The sequence below is a fragment of the Elephantulus edwardii genome, unplaced genomic scaffold (genome assembly GCF_000299155.1).
Source record: "Elephantulus edwardii isolate Elephantulus edwardi_28Jun2011 unplaced genomic scaffold, EleEdw1.0 scaffold00101, whole genome shotgun sequence".
NCBI lineage: Eukaryota > Metazoa > Chordata > Mammalia > Macroscelidea > Macroscelididae > Elephantulus > Elephantulus edwardii.
The window spans coordinates 10,831,931-10,855,587 of record NW_006399851.1 but is presented as its reverse complement, the minus strand read 5'-3'; positions in this window follow the sequence as shown (position 1 = coordinate 10,855,587).

Below are 23,657 nucleotides of genomic sequence, written 5' to 3'. Positions count from 1 at the left end.
CAAGGCTGTAAATCTTAAGGAAGCAGACGGTCTCATTGTTCTCCCAGGGAGTAGCTGGTGTGTTTGCACAACCAACCTTTTGGTTAGCAGCTGAATGTACTGCAAGCACTAATTATCAAGGCTTCCTTTGTATAAGAAAGTTTCCTAGCCATGAACCTAAGACTCACTTTGGATAAATACCCAATTCTGTTTCGTTCTAACATCAAAACAAGAGACTTGGACACACTTTGGGAATAATATGCTGTAAGACAAGTCCCTGTTCCCTTGCATTGCATAGATCTGTGTGCTACCATATATGTAGCTGTGTGAACGTTTATTTTAAAAATACATACTGTTAGGTACACTGAACAAGCACATACTCTCTTGAGGATCGAGCATTGAGTTTTGCAGTATACATCCCACATAAAAATTTCCTCACGAAAGCAAATAATCTCGGGCTTTAGGAAAGAGCAGAGATTTGTTATGATAATCATGTTCAACAAGTGTTAACATTCTGGGCTCAAAGCAAATGCTCTGTGGAAATCGAGTGTTAAAATTGCTTGATTTGGGGTTTTAATGAGAGATTTTTCTTCCTCTTTTCCACACCCCTCCCCGTCCCTGGTTAATTTCTCCAGCAGTCCAGTCCAGGGCCCAGCGCTATGCAACAAGGAGAGAATGTTAACAATTCAACTCTGCCAATTAATTGCCAACACTTCCTCCATCCTGCTCAGCAGGAGCCCCTCTTTTGTAGTCTGCTGAAAACACAGCAGCGCACCTCTCCATTGTTAGTGTGTAATGATATGTCCATCAGGGGGCCTAAAAATCCTTGGAGCTACAACCTTCACTCTTGGGGCACACGTTCTAGAGGCTAGAGCATGTCTCCTAGGATATTTTGAAGTGCAAGATGAAAACAGGAATCTCGTTTTTGAAGAGGAGAGGCAAGGCCAAGAACAGTAATATGTTCAAAGACATGGTATATTCACATATAAAAACACATAACACACCCACATCAAAATAATGTGCACACGTACAATGTACAAAGCAGACACAGAGAAACTCAAGTGGTTTACTTAACAAATCAGGTTTGAATTATAGTGTTGCCGTCATACCTTTGCTCTTCACAGAAATGTTCAAAGTGGAGCCAGTTATTAATCTCCCATATTTTTTAAGAACCATTATAACTGTGTCAGGGACAGTTGATGGGTCAGGGGGAGAATTCTCAGCTTCCTTGTGGGACACTGAGTTTGATTCCTTGTCAATGCAGCTCATATCTATCACTCATAGGAAGGTTGTAAGTTGCTATGATGCTGATCATGTTTCAGGGGAGCTTCTAAATGGACTAGGAAGAAAGATCTGATAATCTATCTCCAAATAGCCGCATTGGTCAGTGCAGATCTATGGATTGCAATGCTCTCATCTTGGCTCTGTTTAGCTCTGGGAAGCACTTCATTCAATTGTGTATGGGGTCACCATGAGCTGGAGCTTAGCGGATGGCAACTAACCACTGGTTATTAGTTGTAAGGTTGTAGCACTGTGGACCAAGAGAAATCTACCAGACACAGGGCCTCCTTTGAGGCTCACAGTCTGGTTCTGCAGACAAGGTACAAGTGAAGAAAAGCTCTAAGTCTGAGAATAAGCATTCCATGAGTATCATGAGTAGTTAAGTGCTGTTTTTAGCCACAGGTCGGTATAAAAGTAGAAGGAACAGACTCCACTTTGATTCCCTTAGGATTCCTCTGTTGGCCCTTAATTGGGTATGATGAGAGTGTTTTACTCCCAGGTGTGGCACATGGGATTTGTGAGAGGAAGTGGTGAATTTTATTGTGCAAACAGGGCATGTATACAACCCTAAGGCGAGCCTGAATTTCCCTATAACCTTTACAGCGTGAAATTGAGTGCCTGACCCAGTGGCTCTTAATCAGGGGTGTGTGTGTGTGTGTATGTGTGTGTGTGTGTCCTCCTGTAATTGTTAAATGAGCTCATTGGATAAGATTATCTCCATGTTTCTTTCTGGTTCAGAATCTCTAAATTTCTCAATGTGTATGTAAGAGAATTCCTGAGTGGGGCAAAAAAGATAAGCTTCAGCAGTTAACAGAAAGACTGGTGGTTCAAATACACCTAGAGTTAACTCAGGAGAAAGGCATACGCAGCCCAGTTCTTTGCAACAAAGAAAGTTGTCTGCTCTCTCTCTCATTGCCATCAAATCAGACCAACTCCTAGCTGAGCCTTCATTTCAGTTTCCGAAACTGTAAATCTCACAGGAGGAGACTGCCCATTTTTGTCCCATGGAGCCACTGTTGAATTCTAACAGCCAGAAAAGCTCAACCTTTTGGTCAGCAGTGCGACCTCCTATGAACTAGGTCACCTTAGAACTCCCTAAGGTTGTCATGGGCTTGTGTTAATTGATAACAACTGTTTTTTCTATTTTTTCGTAACATATATATTTATGACATGTTTTTCTCTGGGACCAACCAGAGCAGCAGTTACAAGGCTGGGGCCCCATCGGGCAATGTTTTGTTCTGTTATACATTTGTTCTCTGTGAGTTGAGGTCAATACGATAGCACTTAAAAACAACAAAATACATAACATAAAATAGATCATGTTAACCATTTTTTTAAAAGTATACAATTCAAGTACACCCATGAGATTGTATAACCATCACTATTTCCATTTTTCAGGAGTAAGTTTGAATATTGACTTTTGAATGGTTGAATTGAAGGCAGGGGAGGAGAAAAAAAAGAGGGAGAAAAAAATGTGAAACAGGAGTGAATGCCTGCGTTTTATTTTATCTATCTGTCTATATATCTAATCTTGTTTTTGAGAATATATACAGCAAAATAATAAACCAGTTCAACCATTTCTTCATGTACAGTTGAGTGACATTGATTTCTTTCTTTGTGTTGTATGTACCTCCATTCTCACCCTCCTTTTTTTTGCGTTTGTCCCCTATTTACATAAACTCTTTGCCTCCCTGAGGTTTTTCTCTAATCTTTTGGGTTACTCTTATCACTTTGATCCCACATAGATAATTCTTAACAGAATATAATGCTTAAGGCAGACATTTTTTACTAGTTAAGCCAAACTATTATTTGGTCTTAAGAAGATTTCAGGGAATATTTTTGGTTTAAGGTTTAAAGATTATCTCAGGACAATAGTTTCAGCGTTTTATCTATCCCCCTCTCCCCATGGCTCCAGGAAGTTTGGAGACCTTGAGAATGTTAAATTCTGTTCTGTATTTCACCCCTTATGATCAGGATTCTTTTGTGGAATCTTTAATCAAAATGTTCAATAATTGCAGCCAAGCACCGTCTAATTCTTCTGTTCTCAGAGGTAAGTGTCTTCTTCAAATGATATATCCTCAAGTTCAGAATTATTTCTCCATAGATATAAATGTCTAGAAACTGAGTAAAAATTGTAATCTTTTAAATTCCTTGGCAAGTAAACCTCATTTTAATATCTTGGCCCCAGAAACATCTTGTATTCTCTCTACTCCCTCACCTAAACCTGTTAGTGTTTACCTATAAGGCAAGTGGTCTTTCCTCGGTTCAATCTGGAATGGTAGAGAAAAGAAGTTCTGGTTGACATGGTATTCCTAGGGTCAGGAAAGTGAGGCTGGCAGAACAAATATATTTCCTTCATTTCCTCTGGTAGCAAAACAAAGCAGAAAATAAAAATCAGAGCTAGTTTCCCTTGTTTACTGGAGATGGCAGGGGAAACCCTTTCCAGCTACTGTGATGATTCTTGCAATATACACGAGACCTAGGAAAGAGTAAAATGCTCCTTCTCACAATGAAACCAGTGAGCATTATCATGAAGGGGACAAGGTCAAAGTTACCTTTTCTGCAGAGATGTCCTTCTTTCATAGGCTATGATATTGTGATGCTTTCCAGGAAAATTAATGCTCAGTTTTGCAAGGCACTCCTGCAACTATTAAGGATATCAGGTAGGAGTGAGCTAGAGTACTTACTAATGGAGATTATATTATTCTGGAATTGGAGCATCCAATTTTGTTCTCTTCTACTCACATCTGCTACAGTTGAGCCATGAAGAAGAAGAAGAAGAAGAAGAAGAAGAAGAAGAAGAAGAAGAAGAAGAAGAAGAAGAAGAAGAAGAAGAAGAAGAAGAGGAGGAAGAGGAAAAAGAAATAATAATCATCAAGTGCTATCTCCTCTTCTAGTTTGGAGGAATGGAATTTGCAGATAGTAGAGTTGAGTGCTTCATTCCAGGAGACTTGAAAGAGGGGATTGTGGCAAAAAGGAAATTAGACTGAAGAGAGAATGAAAGAGAGAGGTTTTTGGTGAGATGTTTTTCTTTCAACAGCTCACCTCCTTCTCTGTTTGGGAACCAGTTAGCCACTAGTTGAGTTGATTACAACTCATGGGGAACCCACGTATGTCAGGTTAGAACTGTGCTCCATACAATTTTTCAACAGCTGGTTTTACTGAAACAGATTGCCAAGTTTCTCCTCTGAGACACCTCGGGGTAGACTTGAACTTCCAACCTTACAGTTAACAGCTGAGCACATACCATTTGTACCAACCAGGGAATGCAGGGAGGAATAACTAAGTACGTAAAGTTACAATTTCGCCTCCTTTGAGTGGCATCCACTTCCTAAACCACACTCCTTTCAAAACTCTATGAGCACAGAGAAATGATAAGTTTCAAGTCTGTTGTTCATGGGATTGCTATGAGTCATGCTTGACTCAACAGCATTTAACAACAACAACATGCTAAACTGATCTTTTAACTCATCCAAAACCATAATGAAAAGTACTATGCCATTCCAATTGTAGTACAAATATTGAATGTAAGAAATTAACTTAACCAAGCTTATACCAGCTCTCTATAAGGAAAAAAAATTAAATTCCAACATAATAAAGAAATGACACAGATAAAAAAAAATGGCCGGACATGTCATGCTTTTCAATAGAACAGTTTAAAATTGTGGAGAAGACTATTGAAGATACCATGGACTGTCAAGAGAACAAATTTGTCTGGGAGGAAGTGAAACAATTTGCTCCTTGGAGGCAAGGATTTTTAAGCTCTGTTTCACATACTTAGGGCATTTGGCCAGGAGAGGCGAGATCAGTCCTTGGAGAAGAACATCATGTTTGGAAGGATGGAGGGAAAGTGCAAGAGAGGAAGATCCTGGATAAAATAGACTGGCACAGTAACTGGAGTAATGGGCATAGGGGTAGATAGTGAAGTTGGCTCAGGATAGGACAGGGTTCAGAGCTACTGAGCATAGAGTCACTAAGAGTTAACAGTTGACTCAATGGCACGTAACAACAACAGACAACTTTTTCCAAAATTCATTTGTAAACAATGCATTCACAATAAAAATTCCAGTTGGATGCCTCCCCTCAGGAACTCAATAAACTTATTAAAGAATAACAATTCAAGAACAGCTATCATTTTTGTTATGAACCACCAAGTTGGAATGAGTCCTTTAGGAGGATGTGGTCTATCTTTCATTGGAAGAGCAGCTGGTGGATTTGAACTGCAGGCCTTCAGGTTACCACTAAGCCACCAGAACTCCCTCAAGAATAGTTAGGCCAGGATAAAAAAAAAAATGTAAAAAAGGAAATTTATGTATTTAGACATTAACATATTTAGTAAACCTTGGAAGGGTGGAGGGAGAGCCCAGGAGAGGAATAGCCCAAATGAGATGGATTGATACAGTGACTGGGACAATGGGGGTTGGTGTATCAGGTTTAGTGAGACTGGCTTAGGACAGGGCAGACTTCAGAGCTGGTATACATAGAATGACACATAACAACAATGTAACACAGAGTATGTTGTTGTTCTTAGGTGCCATTAAGTCAAGTACAATTCATAGTGACCATTAACAGGATAGATCTGAATTCTGTCCTATTCTGTGCCATCCTTAGCATTTCTGACATATTTGAGCTCATTGCAGCAGTCACTGTGTCAGTCCATCTGGTAAGGGTCTTCTCTTTCACCAACCCTCCACCTTTCCAAGCATGATGTCCCTCTCCAAGGAATAGCCTCCTCTAGCAACATGCCCAAAATATGTAAGACAAAGCTTTGTCATTTTTACCCTAAAGTTCTGTTTGTTAAGTCCACCCTTTTAAGGAATTTCTGTTAGAACAGTACTAAAAATGAAGACATCTGCCTAACATCACAAATAAAGGTGAACTCCATACCAAAAAATTTAAATAAGTAAATATGGTATGTAAACAAAAAAGGTTATACACCAAAAATCCAAACCCACTACTAATGATTTTCATGCAGATCTGCCTCACAGGCCTTCCAAATCTTCACAAACGCACATGGCTTCCTCTGTGTCTCCAAGAGTAGCTGGTGGAATTGAACCATTTGCTTTTTGGTTAACAGAGTATCTTAACTATGAAAGCTCTTAAAGTTTAAATGCAAGAAATAAATCTTTAAAGTTAAGAGAAGAAAAACAATGTAGGGATATGGGGTCGTTTTTATTTCTTTCTTTCTTTCTTAAGAGCTAAAGATAAGGAAAGATTTCTTAAGAGTTCAAATGTGCAAGCCAGAAGTCAAATAAACTGACACTTTTGTTTATTTCCCAATTTAAAATTCTATTGAAAGATACTATGGACAAAGCTAACAGTTAATAGTGGTCAAAGATATTTGTACTAGCCTACAATGGACAAAAGATCTATATGTGGAACAAGCAGAGGCCCAAAAAACTAATAGGAAAAGGAACAAAAGAGATGAACAGGCCTTTTACAAAGGAAGACATCTAAGAGGCCGTGGGCATACAAAGTCCCGCTCCTATGCACTTGCAACCAGCCAAGCACAAACTTGAAGAGTGGTATTTCACTTTATGCCCATTTAGAGTAGAAAAAATTAGAAAGCTGGGCAATGCCAATTGATGGTGGGGCCTGGAGTTCTGGTTATTAGAATCCTTCAAGCATGAAAAAAGAAGCTCTGGTGGTGTAGTGATTAAGTGCTGGGCTGCCAACTGAGAGATCTTGTTTGAACTCTACAGCAGTTCGGTGGGAGAAAGATGTGGCTGCTTCGGAAAAAGATTACAAGCTTGGCAACAGTAGAAGGCATTTCTGCTCTGTCTTGCAAGATCTTTCTGAGAAGTGGGACTGGATTCAACAGCAAAGGATGTCACCAGAGGTTCCTGGTAGTGCACTCAGTTTATGTTTGACAAATAAAGATTGGTGGTTCAAACCCACCCAAATGTGCCACAAGGGGAAGATTTGCCAATCTGCTTTTTTTCCCCTTTAAAAAAAAATTATTTAAATTTCAAGAGCAATGGTGTGTCTCTGGAGACTAAGGTGCACCTGATACAGGCCATGGTCTTTGCAATCACTTGTTATGCATCAGATAGTTGGACAATGACTAGGGAGGATAGAAGGAGAATTGATGCCTTTAAGCTGTGGTGCTGGAGAAGAGTATTGTATGTGCCATGGATTGCCAAGAAAACAAACAGATTCATCCTGGAGAGGGTTAAACTAGGCTACTCCTTGGAGGCAAGGATTCTGGGGCTTCATCTGACATACTTTGGACATGTTGTAAGAAGGAACAGGTCGTTGGAAAGGGACATCATGCTTGGTAAAGTGGAGGGACAGCACAGGAAGGGAAGACCCTCTATGAGGTGGATTGATTCAGTGACTGGGGTAATCAGGATGGGTGTGTCAAAGGCAGTGTGATTGGCACAGGATAGAGCAGGGTTTAGGGCTGTTGTACATAGGGTCACTATGAGTTACAAGCGACTTGACGGCACATAACAACAACAACAACAACAACATTATTAATTTCAGTCTTTGTAGACTTTGGATTTCCATTCATTCATTGTTGCACTTTTCTCCCCTCCCAACCCACCCCCCTAGTACACTACCCTCTTGGAAAAGTAAAAGAAAAATTCTTTCATTGTTTTACAAACCCTCCCCCAGGTCCACTCCACTATGTAGCCTTCGCCCTAGACTCCTGTCATGACAAAAATACCTAATCACATATCCCTTTCGAACAGCTTTATCCGTCATCTGTTTCAATGCAGTATACATTGTTGAACCTATCTTTCTCAGTCTCTCCCCAACCCCAAGGTCAGTCCTATTTTACAACAGTGGCACCATGCAGTATTTGTCCTTTTGTGACTGAGATACTTCACTCAGCATAATGTCCTCCGGAGTCACCCATTTTGAATAATATTGCATGAGTTCCTTGTTTTTCAATGGAGCATAGTATTCCATTTTGTGAATATACCACAGCTTCTCTACCCATTCATTTGTTGATGGGCACTTAGGTTGTTTCCAACTCCTCGTTATTGTGAGAACAAAGCCTCGATAAACATGGGTGTGCATATATCTGCTTGGATGTCAGTTATGGTCTCTTCGGGGTGTATTCCCAGTAGAGGAATTGCTGGGTCAAACGGTATCTCTATTTGCAACTTTTTGAGAAAACACCATACCACCTTTTGCACTCCCACCAACAGTGAATAAGGGTTCCAGTTTCTCCACAACCTCACCATCATTTGTTGCTTGTTGTTCTGTTAAATTTTGCAATTCTGACTGGGGTGAGATGGTATCTCATAGTTGTTTTACAATCTGCTTCTGTATGGAGCAGTTCTACTCTGTAACATTTGTGGTCACCGTGAGTTGGAATTGACTTGATGGCAAGTAGGATGTAAGAGGAGTAGCAGGCTTCTTTGTTCTGGGAGAAAAGAACATTCCTAGGGAGCCATGGAGAAAGCACACAAGAAGCTGTCTACTACTATCACTTATGCTCAAAGGGAGTAATTTCTGCTAGTGCTCTTGCCATAATGACTCTATAATGTCTTCTTTTCACCCAAGCTTATCATTTTGCTTTTTAAAAAACCCATTAAAATTAGGTGCTTTCAAGTTGATTCCCACTCATGGTGACCCCTGTGTGTGAGAGTGTTCCATGGGGGGTTTGCAATGGCTGAATTTTTGCAAGTGGAGCATGGGACTTTATTCCAAGGAACTTCAGGGTAGAATCAAACCTCCAATCTTTTTGTTAGTAACCCAGTACCTTCCCTATTTGTACTCTCCAGCACGCCGTTGCCTCCAAATATGACTGGAATGATAATGATCTTTCTTGGATTTTACTTTCTGGGTATTCATCACTTATCAATGATAGATGTATAAACAATTCCCACTGGCAGATCAGTTAACCCTTTCTTTAGCTGTAGATGCAGAGCTGTACTAGATATGATTATACTTTAAGGATATTGACACAATGCCATCACTGGTCCATCTGAAACCTTTCTCTTGTCTATTTGTCTGCTTGATTGTTTTATCTATTATTACTTATTCCAAATATCCTTCTACCTACTCATAGGCCACTATACTTGATACAGTTAGCATCTATCTTGTTGCCTGTATGTTTTTTTATGCAATGCTTATTGCTATTTGGTGGGTATATTTGTATACTTTTAATTTTCCAGAATTATTTGTGCTACGCATTGCATTTTATTGTGCTTCTTACTTTTCTTGAATCAATATTTTAAGAGACTCCATGTTGGTATGGTACATTTAACCCAGCCTGTCTTAGTGTTTTGAGTCATACCTCATGAAGTCAGTCTACCACCTTGTTTCTAATAACTCTATTGGCAGATGGCATCCAACTCTCCATCAACACAATAATATTGCAACAAACATTCTCATATATTTCCCTATGCAAGCCTGAATGATAAGTCCCTTGGGCTGTGTACCTTATAATAAAATTACTGGGCTACAGTTAATTACTGGGCATTTAATTTACCTAAATAGAGCCAGATTTCTTGTCAGAATGACTACTTATCAATTTAGACATTTACCTTCAGTGCATTAAAAAAACCATACTGAACACTTTGTCCTCCTCTCATCTTGCCTTCCCCTTCCCTTCTTCCCTTCCCTCCTCCCCGCCCCTCCGCTCCCCTCCCTTCTCTTCTCTTCCCCTCTCCTCCTCTTCCATCTCCTCTCCTCTCTAGGCGTTTTGCAGAAGAGGTTGGGCAATCTCCTCCTGTGCAATTACTGCCTCTGAAAATCTGCCAAGAGGGGTCAGCTATGGGGAGGTTCTGACTCTACAGTACACAACAACAACAATTGGTAGGACAAGCACACCCCCTTGTTTTTAAGTATGTGAAGCAAATTGCCTTATCACCCTCTTCAGGAAGATTTTAATGAGCCAGACACACGTTGTTTTGGAGATAGAGCGAAGTTAGGAAGTAGCTGAGATCTCCTCTCTCTGAATGAAGTCCCTGAAACCCTACACATGCTTGCTTTATTTTCTAGTCTTTGGAAAGGTAGTTGATCCTTGTGCTGTGTGTCCATGCAAACACTCATGCTCTCAAACACACATGTACATACACTCAAAAACACTTGTAAATTTGCACACACTGACCCATTCAAGCACAACCACACACATGCACACTCACATGCATGCATTCAACTCTTCCACCATGTGGACGCACGCACACACACACACACACACACACACACACACACACACACATGAATAAAGAGACACACTATTTAGTTGTCTCCTTTCAGGAGCCTGAAACCTAACTCTGTGATTTTTAAAAGAAATTAAGTGGAGATTATAGCTGGGTCTGGCTAAAGTGGGGATTAATTTTAAGTGGTAGTTGAGTGCTTTAGGGGGTCCGACTGTTTCATGGAGTTCACTGTGAAAACTGGGAGCAGAGCTTAGTTCATTTTTTGTCTGACCCCCTGCTGATAATTTACATTTCTTTTCGAGCTATACTGAATCAGAATCTAGTTTACCGGCATCTCCAGGTGATTCTGATAGATTGTAATAGATGGAGACATAAGAATAACCTGAGAACTTGCTGGAAGCTTCTCAGTGCCCTCCACCTGCAGCTGCTCTAGCTTGCTGTACCTTTTGACCTTTTTTCTGCTGCTGCTTCTTGGAATCTCTGAGTCCCTGTCGCCAGCAGACATCCATAGGGGAGAATGAATAATAGTCTCACTTTTAGAAGTTAGATGGAAAACACCTTTCCAGCTTTTCCTGGTTAGCCATTCTACTTTTGTTTCTTAATGGATTCATATAAACATTTTCAGATTATGTCCAGAATAGTGGCATACTATGTCCCAGTAGTCTATTCTCGAGGACCCAGATCTCACTGTTTTTTTTAAAAGACAAAGTAGCCACAGGAAAGCTTTCCATGTTCTGCTTGTAGGGAAATTCTATAACAGAAACAATGGTCTTTGCAGTGTTACTGCCTCATTTGCTTAAGCAGATACAAGGATTGTTTTTGAAAACAATTTTAATCAACATTTTTTTTTTTTTTGAGGGGCTTTTTCCTCCCTTTAAAGCTTTTCATCCCTGGTCATTCCTAACATTCTCAGATAGAGGCAACTGTGAAGTGTGCCTTCACCTTGTAGCTTTTCTTTGATGAAAGGCAAAGTAGTGTTGTAATAGACTATGCTACTTTAATAAACATTTTTCTGTCTACATATTCAAATTTATTAAAGTGCTAACTTTCCCTTTAGAATCTTTCAAGAATTTATTTGACCCCAAAGTGTACTTGGAGAAAAAAAGAAAACAGATGTGAAAAGAAAAGGTGTCTTGTCTAAAAGTAAGTCTTTCCTATTCAAAAGTGTTCTGTCTTCCATTTCTGGGAATGAGGAGAATACACATGTGCGTAGCAGAAACAGTGATGCATACCTATGTGTGTGTGTGTGTGTGTGTGTGTATAAAGACTTATCTGAAGAAAATGACTCAAGTGATTACAAAAGCTGGCAAGCTCCAAATCTATGGGTCAGATGTCAGACTGGTGGCTTCTCCTGTAGAATTCGATGAACTTAAGAGCAGCTCGGCAAGTTGCAGACTGCTGGCTTATAGGCTGCAGAGACTATCAAATCTGAAAATGGATAGGCAATATGGCAGGTCACTGGTTCTAATCCCAAAATCCAGAAGTCAGATGATGAGTTCTGGATGCAGGCTCCAGATTAAGTAGAAAAGTGGAAAGCTTTGTCAGACATAGTTGATGTAGCCCTTTTCAATTGATTGGATGTTCAGAACAGATTTCATCATGGAAGCAAGTTAATGAAAACACATCAAGTGATGATTACCTCATAACTGCCAAACCAGTGAATCATGGGCAGCCAAATTGACACACAACTTTAGCCATCATAGCAGAAAAGTCCTGTTCCGTGTCTTGATCTAAGTTATCAGGTGGAGGAACAGATATACTGCTTGCTCATTTCATAGCTACTGTTTTTCAAATATGTCTATAAAAGAACAGTGAGGAATATTGTCAATCCCAAGGTCACAGATGAATTACCCAGCAAGCAAGATAAACAAGCCTTACTTGTGCTTACTTTCTAATTGGTAGCGAACAGTTTCACTTGGAGGTGAAACTTGCTTACTGGATACTTAGTCCCTGTACAAAGATAGACAAAAGGTTTTGAATCTGTCAAAAGATGCTTTGTAGTTGGGAGAGAGAGAAAGAGAGAGAGAGAGAGAGATGCTGGCTATAAAAACAGAATCTTTGATGTGGTGGAAAATGTGAAGTTGTTCACTGCAAATAAGTAAACCTACGCTTATTTTACCTATTGAGTAATCTAACACAGCCTCTGGGTTACTTTCCATTTCAGAGAATTAATGCTTTATGTTCAATGTACCAAACCTATTTTTGAGATGATCTTTAAATTCAGGTATGATATTTGCTTGCAGATAGCAAAGAAGACCTGAAGTATTTACTGATAAGCTCCAAGTCTTTAGTGTGGATTACACCACACAGCAAAGAAAACCAAAATCCTCATAAATGGATAAATAAGATTCTCACCACTGGGCCAATTGGTGGTATCATTATAAATGGTGAAGAGATTGAGATTGTAAACAGTTTTAGTTTGCTTGGATCTACAATCAACACTCTTGGTACCAGCAACCAGGAAATCAAGAAAAAAATTGCATTGGGAAATTCAGCTGTCAGGGAGCTCTCCAGAGTACTGAAGAGCAATGATGTCAGGCTTGAGATTAAGGTGCACCTGATCTGGGCCATAGTCTTCGCAATTACATGCATCAGAGAGTTAGAGAGTGACTAGGGATGCTCGGAAGATAATTGATGCCTTCGAGCTGTTGAATATACCATGGACTGCTAGGAGAACAAACAGGTTTATCTTGGAGAGGGTGAAACTGGGCTGCTCTTTGGATGCAAGGATTCTGAGGCTTCGTCGGACATACTTTGGCCATGTTGCAAGGAAGGTTCAGTCCTTGGAGAAGGATAAACTGTTTGGAAGAGTGGAGGGACAGCACAAGAGAGGAAGACCCTTGATGAGATGGATCGATCAATAATTGGGGTAATGGGAGTTGGTGTGTTAGAGACAGTGATGTTGGCACAGGATAGAGCAGGGTTTAGGGCTCTTGTACATAGGGTCACTATGAGTCACAAGCTACTCAATGACACATAACAACAATAAACAACATCATGAAATTTGAGGAAAGTCTCCAGTTGTCAAGGATTTCATTTTACTTGAATCCACAATCAGCACCCATCAAAGCAGCTGTCAAGAAATTAAATAGCATGTTATACTGTTATTTATATAGCAAAACTGCTTTCAGGAGCTTATTTTAAGTGCTAAAGAGCAAGGAGGTCACATTAAGGAGTAAGATGCACCCGACAAGACATGTTATATTCACTTGCTTCATATGCATGCGGAAGTTGGACAATGAACAAGGAAGGCCAAGAAGAATACATGCTGTTGTATTGTGATTTTGGTGAAGAATATTTAACAAACAATGGGCTGCCAAGAGAACAAATCTGTTTGAAAGAAGTGAAGTCAGAATGCTCCTTAGAAACCAGGATGACGAGACTTCATCTCACATACTTTGAGTATGCTGTGAAGAGTGACCAAGTTCCTTAATGAAGGCATCATGCTTGGTAATGTTGTTAATATAAGCTATCGAGTTGACTGTGATTCATAGTGACTCTGTGAACAGTACCTCTGAACTCTGTTCTATCCCGAGCCAATCTCCCTGTCTCCAATATACTTACCTTCATTATCCCAGTCACTGTGTCATCCAGAGTCATGACAGCTGAAAACAACAGTAATTTTGATTTGAATGAGTTACTGTGTGGTGCAAAAGTTAACATGGCCACCTGCTAACTGAAAGGTTGAAAGAAACTCCTTGAACAAAAGGTCATGATAATAACACCTTTGGTATTCTTGATTAAATCTTTTTCCTTATTCTCCCCAGGTTTCTTTGAAGAAGCAATATATCCCTATATTTTAGCAAAGGGGGGAAAATTGCTTTTGAGTTAGATCCAGCCCATAGCTGACCCTCCATTGGGTTTCTAAGGCTGTAAATTGCACAGGAATTGCCTATATTTCTCCCAAGTAGGTGCTGGAGGGGGACAGCCTTGGATTAGCAGCACAGCTCTCTATGCTACCAGGCTCATTTCACCAATTACGATAAGAAGATGGTTTTCAGCTTTGCTGTTTTTCATTTCAGGATAGTTATTGTTGCTGCTTATTGTTGTGGGGTCAATTATGACCTGTGCTGACCTCATATGTACAAAACAGAATGGCTTCATAGGATTTTCAAGACTAAGATATCTTAGAAGCTGGTCTCCAGACCATCTTCTGCGATGCTTTGGTGGGCTAAAACTGCCAGACTTTCTGGCTAGTGGTAAAATGCTTAACCATTAAGATCCCTCACATCTTTGTAGCGGGGTAAGACTCATCAACAACTTACTTTTGCTGCCTGGAGATGAATCAACTCTGAAGAAACTGGAATGTCTTTTTAGACTTTCAATGCCACTGGGTTAAATTCCAAAAGCAAAAATGGAGACAAAAACTTTAGGTCACATGAGAAACGTGGATGGATTTGAGGGGAGATGTGCATACAAGCGTGTTTTATTTCATGGTTGCATTGCAAGGAATGAATTAAAACTTTAAAGTTTTGCTGAGATTCTGAAGTTATTTTTCTCTGAATACTTTTAACCTGAAACCAAGATTAACCTCTCCTCTCTACATGGCAAGGGACAACATTTTATTATTCTTTATTTCCTTCTTGGTTGCTAGGAGCATCATGTTTTGTTAAGACATGACAGTGTTAATGTTGTGATGGTAACAGGAGAATTTGATTATGACAATGGATTTTTGTTGTCGTGGTAGTGGTGTGGAGAGAGAAACATAAAAGTAACAGAATGTAGATATTCCACAGTAGACGTTTTGGCCTTTGTTTTAGTTTCATGTTGTGAAGAGTTGCATGCAACTAAAAATATGAATGTAATTGGCAAGATCTACATATTATCTAAAATCTGTGAAGGGTGTAGAATGCTTATACACACTAAACATTTCTAGAGTCTATTCATAGAATACATATCCTAGAGTTTGTGCTTTTCCCTTAAGATTTCTCATTCTACATTTTTCTTCTCTTTTCAGAAATCTTATTTCGAGAAGCCTACCTCAAGCGAAAGGTCTTTAAAGAAATAAGAAAGAAAGGCCAAAATGGTTGTTAGAAGAGACTCTGAACCGTGCTCTTGAACATGTTGTTGTTGTTGTTATGTGCCGTCGAGTCGCCTGCGACTAATAGCGACCCTATGTACAACAGCCCTAAACTCCGCTCTGTCCTGTGCCAATCACACTGTCTCTGACACTCCCATCCCAATTATCCCTGTCACTGAATCAATCCACCTCATAGAGGGCCTTCTTCTCCTGCACTGTCCCTCCACCCTCTCAAGCATGATTAAATAAAAGAACTGAATTGTGGATTTCAAAGGGTAACTCCAGAAGACAAAGTATTATAATGGAAAAATACAATGACCTGGAATTAAAAAGCAATAAGGGAAGAATACACTTAGCATTTTTCACACAGAAGGAACTGAAGAAATATTTCAGACTTCAAGTTACAACAGTGAAAGACTCTAGGGACCAACGTTTTAGGAAACATCAAAGGGAGATGGAAGAATCACACAGAATTACTGTAGCAAAATAATTGGTTGATTTCAACCATTTTAGGAGATACTATGCAATCAGTATCAAGACCTGAAGACACTTATAAGAAAAAGAGCTACAGGAGTTGGTGAGATATTAATTGAGATGTTTCGACAAATGAGTGCTTTGTTGGACATGTTCACACTCTATGCTAAGAAACTGGAAGATGGGTATCTGGTCAAACAAGAAGAGATTTGCATTTAAAGTCTTTTCAATGAAAAGTGACAAAAATGAATGCATAAATTATTGAAATCCACATTTATATCATATAAAACTAAAGTTTTCCTGACAATATTCCAGCCTGACTCAGAAGAGGACCTGAAATGAAGGATATCATTGCCGGTGTCAGATGCATCTTGGCTGAGAACAAAAAATACCAGAAGAAGATATTTGCCTTTGCTTTACTGACCATGTAAAGATATTCAATTATATGGATCATTTGAAATTATGGATAACATTGAGAAGCAGGAGAATTTCTAGGACGCTTAATTGCTTTCCCTTGGAACATGTACATATGAAGAGACAACTGTTTGAATAGAACAAGCAGATACTGTATGGCTTAGAATTGACACAGTTGTGACAGGATTGTATCCTTTTGTTGTTATTGTTATGTGCTACCAAGTCGCTTGTGACCCATAGCAACCTTATGTACAAGAGCTCTAGATGCTGTTCTATCCTGTGCCAACCTAACCATCTCAAATGCACTCATTCCAACCACTCCAGTCATAGAATCCATCTCATCGAAGGTCTTCCTCTCCTTTACCGCCCCTCCACTCTGCCAAACATGATGTCCCTCTCCAAGGACCAGTCCCTCCTTGCAACATGCCCAAAGTATGTCAGACGAAGCTTCAGAATCCTTGACTCCAAGGAGCATTCTGGCTTCATCTTCTCCAGGACAAACCTGTTTGTTCTCCTAGCAGTCCATGGTATATTGAACACTCTTCTCCAGCACCACAGCTCAAAGGCATCAATTCTCTTTCTATCATCCCTATTCACTGTCCAACTCTCTGATGCATAGCATGTAATTGCGAAGACCATAGCCCGGATCAGGCACACCTTAGTCTCCACCCTGACATCGTTGATCTTCAGTACTCTTGAGAGGTCCCTCACAGCTGACTTTCCCAATGCAGCTCGTCTCTTGATTTCCCAGTTGCTGTTACCAAGAGTGTTGACTGTGGAGCCAAGTAGACTAAAACTGCTAACTATCTCAATCTCTTCATCATTCATACTGATGCTGCCAATTGGCTCAGTGGTGAGAATATTTGTTTTCTTGATGTTGATGTATCCTTTTCCTGTGTTTTAATCTTGGTGATAAACAAATAATCCAAAAAGCTGGACTCTATGGAGAAGAATATGGCATCAGGATTGGAGAGAGACTATTAAACAACCTGCTATTGTCTCATGAGGGAATTCTAGTTCATGAGAATGTGTGCAGCTAACCCAAGACAGAACCTCTCTGATGGTTGAATCCACCAACAACTCTGAGGGAGAAAGATGGGCAACCTCTTCTTGTTTAATTTACAGGCTCTGAAAACCTGCTGGAAGGTCAGTTCTGACTTAATAGCAATGAGTCTGAGTTTATGTAGGTGACACAACTTTGCTGAAAGTAAAGAGGACATGGGACATTTATTAATGAAGATCAAAGACCACAATCTCCAGGATGCATTATATATATTTCAACATAAAGAAAACAAAAAGCATTATGACTAGACCAATTGGAAGCATCATGACAGATGGAGAAAAAGATGTTAGTGGTGAGGATTTCATTTTATTTGGATTGACAATCAATACCCATAGAAGCAGCAGTAAAAAAAAAAAATCAAATGACACTTTATGTTGAGAAAATCTATTGTAAAAGACCCATTTAAAGTGTTCAGAAACAAAGTGCATGTGAAAATTCAGCAACAAATAAGGAAAGCTTGAAGAATTGATTTGTGAGTTTTGGCAAAAAATATTGAATATTCTTTGAATTGCTAGAAAACCAAACAAATCTTGGGGAAAAAAATAACCAAAATGTTCCTTAGAAGTAAGAATGATGAGACTTTATCTCATATATTTTACATTTTATCAGGAAAAAGCAGTCACTGGAGAGGGGGATCACACTCAGTCAAGTTGAAGGTCAGTGAAAAAGAGGAATGTCTTCAATGGAGATGGGTTGACAGAGTGACTTCAGTAATGGCCTTAAAAGTAATGATGTGAAGATGGTTCAGAATGAGACATTCAGTTATATAGAGGGTGATATGAGCTGGAATTGACTTGATGGTGATTAACACGTGAAAGATGGAGAAAGAATTGAAGCTGTCAATGATTTCATCTTGCTTGGATCAACAATCAACACCTTTGGTACCAGCAGTCAGAAAATCAGTAGACATATTGCATTGGGCAAGTCTGCTGTCAAGGATCTGATCAAATTGCTACAGAGCAAAGATATCAGTTTGAAGACCAAGGTGGCTTGATTCAGCTTCGGAGAGCTGAACAATTAATAAGGATAACAGAAGAATTGATGCCTTTAAGTTGTGGTACTGGAGAAGAGTAATGACTACCCTGTGGATTTCCAAAAGAACCAACAGTTTTGTCTGGAAGAAAGTGTAGATAAAGACCATGGAGAGTCATTTCTCATACTTTGAACATGTAGCTAGGTGAGGCTATTCCTTGGAAATGGACATCATGCTTGGAAAGATGGAGGGTCAGGAAAGGAGAAGAAGACTTCCAACAAGAAGGATTGATACAGTGACTTCAGCAATGAACTGTAGTGTATCAGAGATGATGAAGACTGCACAGAATAGAGGAGAGTTCAGATCTGTTGTTCAAAGGGTTGCTATAATCATATTTGACTTGATGGAACTTAACACCATCACTTTTAATTGTACAGTCTTCCCAAGTACATGTGATCAGAGTCTCCCATTTTAGCATGTGGCTAAAGGAGATTTGCTTTGTTACAAGATTTCTCAAGTTCAAAAAACTCACATCCTTCCTGTTGCTTACACTTTTTCGATCCAGGAATGGCTGGAAATGTTGGAAATATACATCTTTTCAAGATGGTGTGCAACCCAATTCATTTTAGGAATTTGTGGAAGATACATCTATAAGCCAGCAAATGCTGAGAAATACCTAAATCCAAACCAGACTTACTGCCATCCAGTCATCCAATCAATTCCTGCTCATGGTGGCCTTGTGTATGATAGTATAGCAGCTGTGGAGGCCTCTCTTCACTGCCACCTATTGTAAGAGCAGATTACCAGTCCTCTCTCCGTAGCAATGCTGTGTGGATTTGGCCCACTAGGTCTCTAGCTGAACACAAACGACTTACATCATCCAAAGACTTAATGAATATCTGAGGTTCCCAAACAAGGGAGACACAGACAAATCTTCCTCTGCTGTGGACACACAAAAAAGAGCACAACCTTGCCAACACTCTGAATTCAGACTCTTCACTTCTAGAACTGCAGAAAATAATTTGTTGTTCTTTAAGGGTGTTGTTATGTGCCGTCAAGTTGCCTGCAACTCATAGTGACCCTACACACAGCAGCTCTGAAGCTTGCCCTATCCTGCGCCGGTCTCACTGACTCCGACTCACTCACTCACCCCCAAGTCACCTTCCAAGTTATTTATAGCATCAGAAGCCTTATGGAGGATCATTATGAGTCAGAACTGACTTGACAGGCAGTGAGTTTGAGTTTTAACTTTGTATTTTGTTACAGCAGCACTACGCTAACTAGGACACTTGTGAAGAAATATTGCCACTATTCTTTGAATTGTTCCTTTCCAATCATTAGAACCTTCAATATGGATTGTATCTTCATATCAAGAAGACAAAGGTCTTTACCACTCAGAAGGCAATATCATGATAGAAGGAGGAAGGATTGAAACTGTTAATGATTTCATCTTGCTTAGATCCACAATTAACATCCTTGGTATCAGTCAGGAGATAAGGAGATGAGTTGCATTGGACAAGTCTGCTGTAAAGGATCTCTCCAAAATCCTGATGAGCAGTGATGTCAGTTTGAAGACTAAGGTGTACCTGAGTCAGGCCACAGTCTTTTCAACTACTTATTAAGCATCTGAGAGCTAGATGGTGAATAAGGATGACAGGAGAAGAATTGATGCCTTTGAGTTGTAGTGTTGAAAAAGAGTACTGAATATCCCATGAATTGCCAAAAGAATGAAAGGATACATCTTGGGAAAAGTGCAGCGAGAGTATTCCTTGGAAGCGAAGATGACAAAGCTTCATCCATTATACTTTGGACATATTGCTAGGAGAGGCTATTCCTTGGAAAAGGATATTACGCTTGGAAGGGTAGAGGGTCATCAAAAGAGAGGAGGATCCCTATTGAGATAAATTGATGCAGTGACTGAAGCAATGGGCTCAAGAGTATCAGAGAGAGTGAAGAAGGCACAGGATAAGATGGGATTCAGATCTGTTGTGCATAGGGTCACTATGAGTCATGCACAACTTGATGGCACCTAACAACAACAACAAACATTAGAGTGCTTTTGGTGGCCTATGTTATAAAGAGTTGCCCTGCTAATCTAAAAGGAGGTGCCTCTCTGGTGGGTCAAAACCACTAGCAGCTCAGTGGGAGAAAGATGGGCAATCACCTCATGTGCAATTGAACAGCCCCCAAAAACCCACTAGAGAGTCTCTTATAGATTGGTTCCCACTTGACAGCAATGAGAGTGAGAGTGAAATATTAATGCATATGCACCCTGTTAAAATTAAAATTCTGATCCCTTGGAAGAAAAGTCCTAGTGACACTGTGGGTAAAACACTTCTTTGCTACCAACCAAAATGTCAGAGGTAAAAACCTACTGCTAAAAGGTCACTGGTTCAAATCTACCAGCTGGGAGAAATATATGGAAGTATTCTTCTGAAAAGATTCATTGTTATGAACCACCAAGTTGGAACCTGCTCATAACTAACCCTCCAGGGGATTTTCAGAGGCAGTAAATAATACGGATGAGATTGTTCATCTTTCTCCCTTGGTATAGCTGATGGAGTCAAACTTTTTGCCTTCGTGTTGGCAGAACAACTCCTTACCATGAAGCCACCAGAGCTCACACCATAAATGCCCAAGAGATCCTGTTTGAGTCTGGAAGCCCAAGTGATCAGACTTTATACAGAAAATACCAGAAGGAGGTTTATCTCTTCACATCCATTTGACTGTGTAGCTCATGACAAATTATGATTAACTTTGAGAAGAATGAGAATCTCAGAGCACTTTATGGTGCTCCTATGAAACCTATACATAGATCAAGAAGCTGTTGTCTGAACAAAACAAGAGAAGATTGCTTGATTTAAAATCAGGAAAGGTGTGTGTCAGGGTTGTATCCTTTCTTCATACTTATTTAATCTGTATGAGAAAATAATTTGGGAAGCTGGACTATATGAAGAAGAATGTGACATCAGATTTGGGTGGAGACTCACCAACAACCTATGTTATGTAGATGAAACAACCTCGCTTGCTGAAAGTTAAGAGGATTTGAAACACTTTCTTCAGAAGACCAAACACTATATCCTTCCATACAGATTACAGCTGAACATTATGAAAACAAAACTCCCCGTCATTTGATCAATAGGTAACACCATGATAAATGGAGAAAAGTTTTGTCAATAATTTTGCTTTACTTGGATCTATGAAAAATATCCATAAACAAACTTAGCAATCAAGAAATCAAAGTATGTGTTGCATTGGGGAAATCTACTGTCAAGATCCCCTTCAAAGTGCTAAAGAGCAAGAACTTCTGTTTGAAGAGTAAGGTACACCTGATATAATCTATGGTATTTTCTATTTCTTATGCATCTGAAAGTTGGACAATGACTAAGGATGACAGAAGACAACTCAATACCTTTGAATTGCAGTACTGGTGAAGAATGCATACTATCCTGTATACTGCCAACAGAACAAACGAGTCTATCTTGGAGGACATTCCACCAGAGTACTCCTTAGATGCCATAATGATGAGATGTATAGATTTTGAGGTTGCTGGTAGGAAGTGCAGTCCTTGAAACAAGGCATGTTGGTAAAGGTGAGGGTTAGAGATAGAGGAAGACCGTCAACAAGATAGAGAGACACAATGATTATAACAATGGACTGGAGCATATCAGAGATTGTGGGGATGACACAAGATAGGGCAAAATTCAGATCTGTTATCCATAGGCTTACTATGAGTTGATAACTTGAAGGCACCGAAAAAGCAACTATTTCCTCAGAGTTGGGGTGAGTGGGGAGAAAATTACTGGAACATTCTTTCTGACTGCTCCCTGCTCCATTGGTGTTTCCTTCCTTTGCAAATCTTCTTCACAAGTATTTATAACAAATAAGCTCTTTCAGGAATCAGCATGTGGGAGAGAGGCTAGAGACAGTCTACAGAAAAGAATGGGATCAGACGATATGGAGCAGATAAAGACAGCCGACAGACAGAATGTCTCTCCTGTAATTTCTACTACTCTATCTCTTTCATCCTTCCTTCTGTTTCAATTTCTTTTTCTCCACCTTGTTTCCTTCATTGTTTTTTCTGTTTGCAGCAAGATAACGAAATAATTTCACTGAAGTTTAGATGTAGCAAGGAGTTTATTAAAAAAGAAAGAGAGAGAGAGAAAGAAGAAAGACAGAAAGAAAGAAAGAAAGACCCTCCCCAAACCCAACATCAACCAGACTAATTGTTAGCAGCCCAGTATTTGAGCCTGAACTTTGCCCCTGGCTCACATGGGCTCACAATTAAGGATTTCTGGGTTTCTGCTTCTATTTCTGCAACACAGCCAAGTTTGGTTAGAGGGTCCCGAGGTCCCTTCTGGAGTCCCTGGATGATACTAATGGTTAAGGAAATGTGCTCTGCTGTTAACCAAAGGTTGGGAGGTTGAGGCCCACATAGAGGTATCCTGATTGAAAGCCCCTCTGATGCACCTCTTGACAAACAAGCCACTGAAAACCCTGTGGAGCACAGTTCTATTCCTGTTCTATACACAGTTGTAGACACACGCAGGATGTGAGGTGAGTTGAAATTGTAACTGGTATCCATTTGCAGCCCTTCCAATTCCTCAGCTCCAGGATTTATAGTTCACATAAAAACAAAACAAAATCCCCCAACCAACACAGCTACTAACTCAGGAAGGCAGTTTGGCATTTTCTCAGAAAGCTGAACATAGACAATCCATATGACCCAACTATTCCACTGTGTGGAACATACCCAAGAAAATATACAAGAAAACGAAAACTGAGGTACAAATGGAGACTTGTATATCAATGTTCATAGCAGCTTTATTCAGCATCCCAAGAACATGGAAACAGCCCAAATGTCCAACCACAATTAAATGAATTGAGAAATTATGGTACATTAACATGATGAAATACTATGCAGCATGCAGGAGCAATGATTTTGTAAGTCTCTACCTAACTTGAAAGGGACTGGAGAGCATCATGCTTAGTGAAATAGCTTGTTCCCATAAGGACAGATACTATATAAGACCATTACTGTAGAATGAATATGAGGATCCAAGGGAGGGGGTAGCAGAGGGGTGAGGATAGGAGGGGATGGGGGTTAATCATAGGGTCACACAATTTGATGGGTGGAGGGAGGGGTAGGTAAAGTAAATGGGGAAGATCCGGTGTGAAAAACAATGTATACTTTGTAAGTACACCAGTATAAAATAAAAATTTTTATGTAAAAAAAAAAACCAAACCAAACCCCAAAAAACAAACCCCATAAAAATCCCAAACCAACAACAAACAGTTTATCTGTAACTAGAGGCTATTAGTCAGGTTCAATAT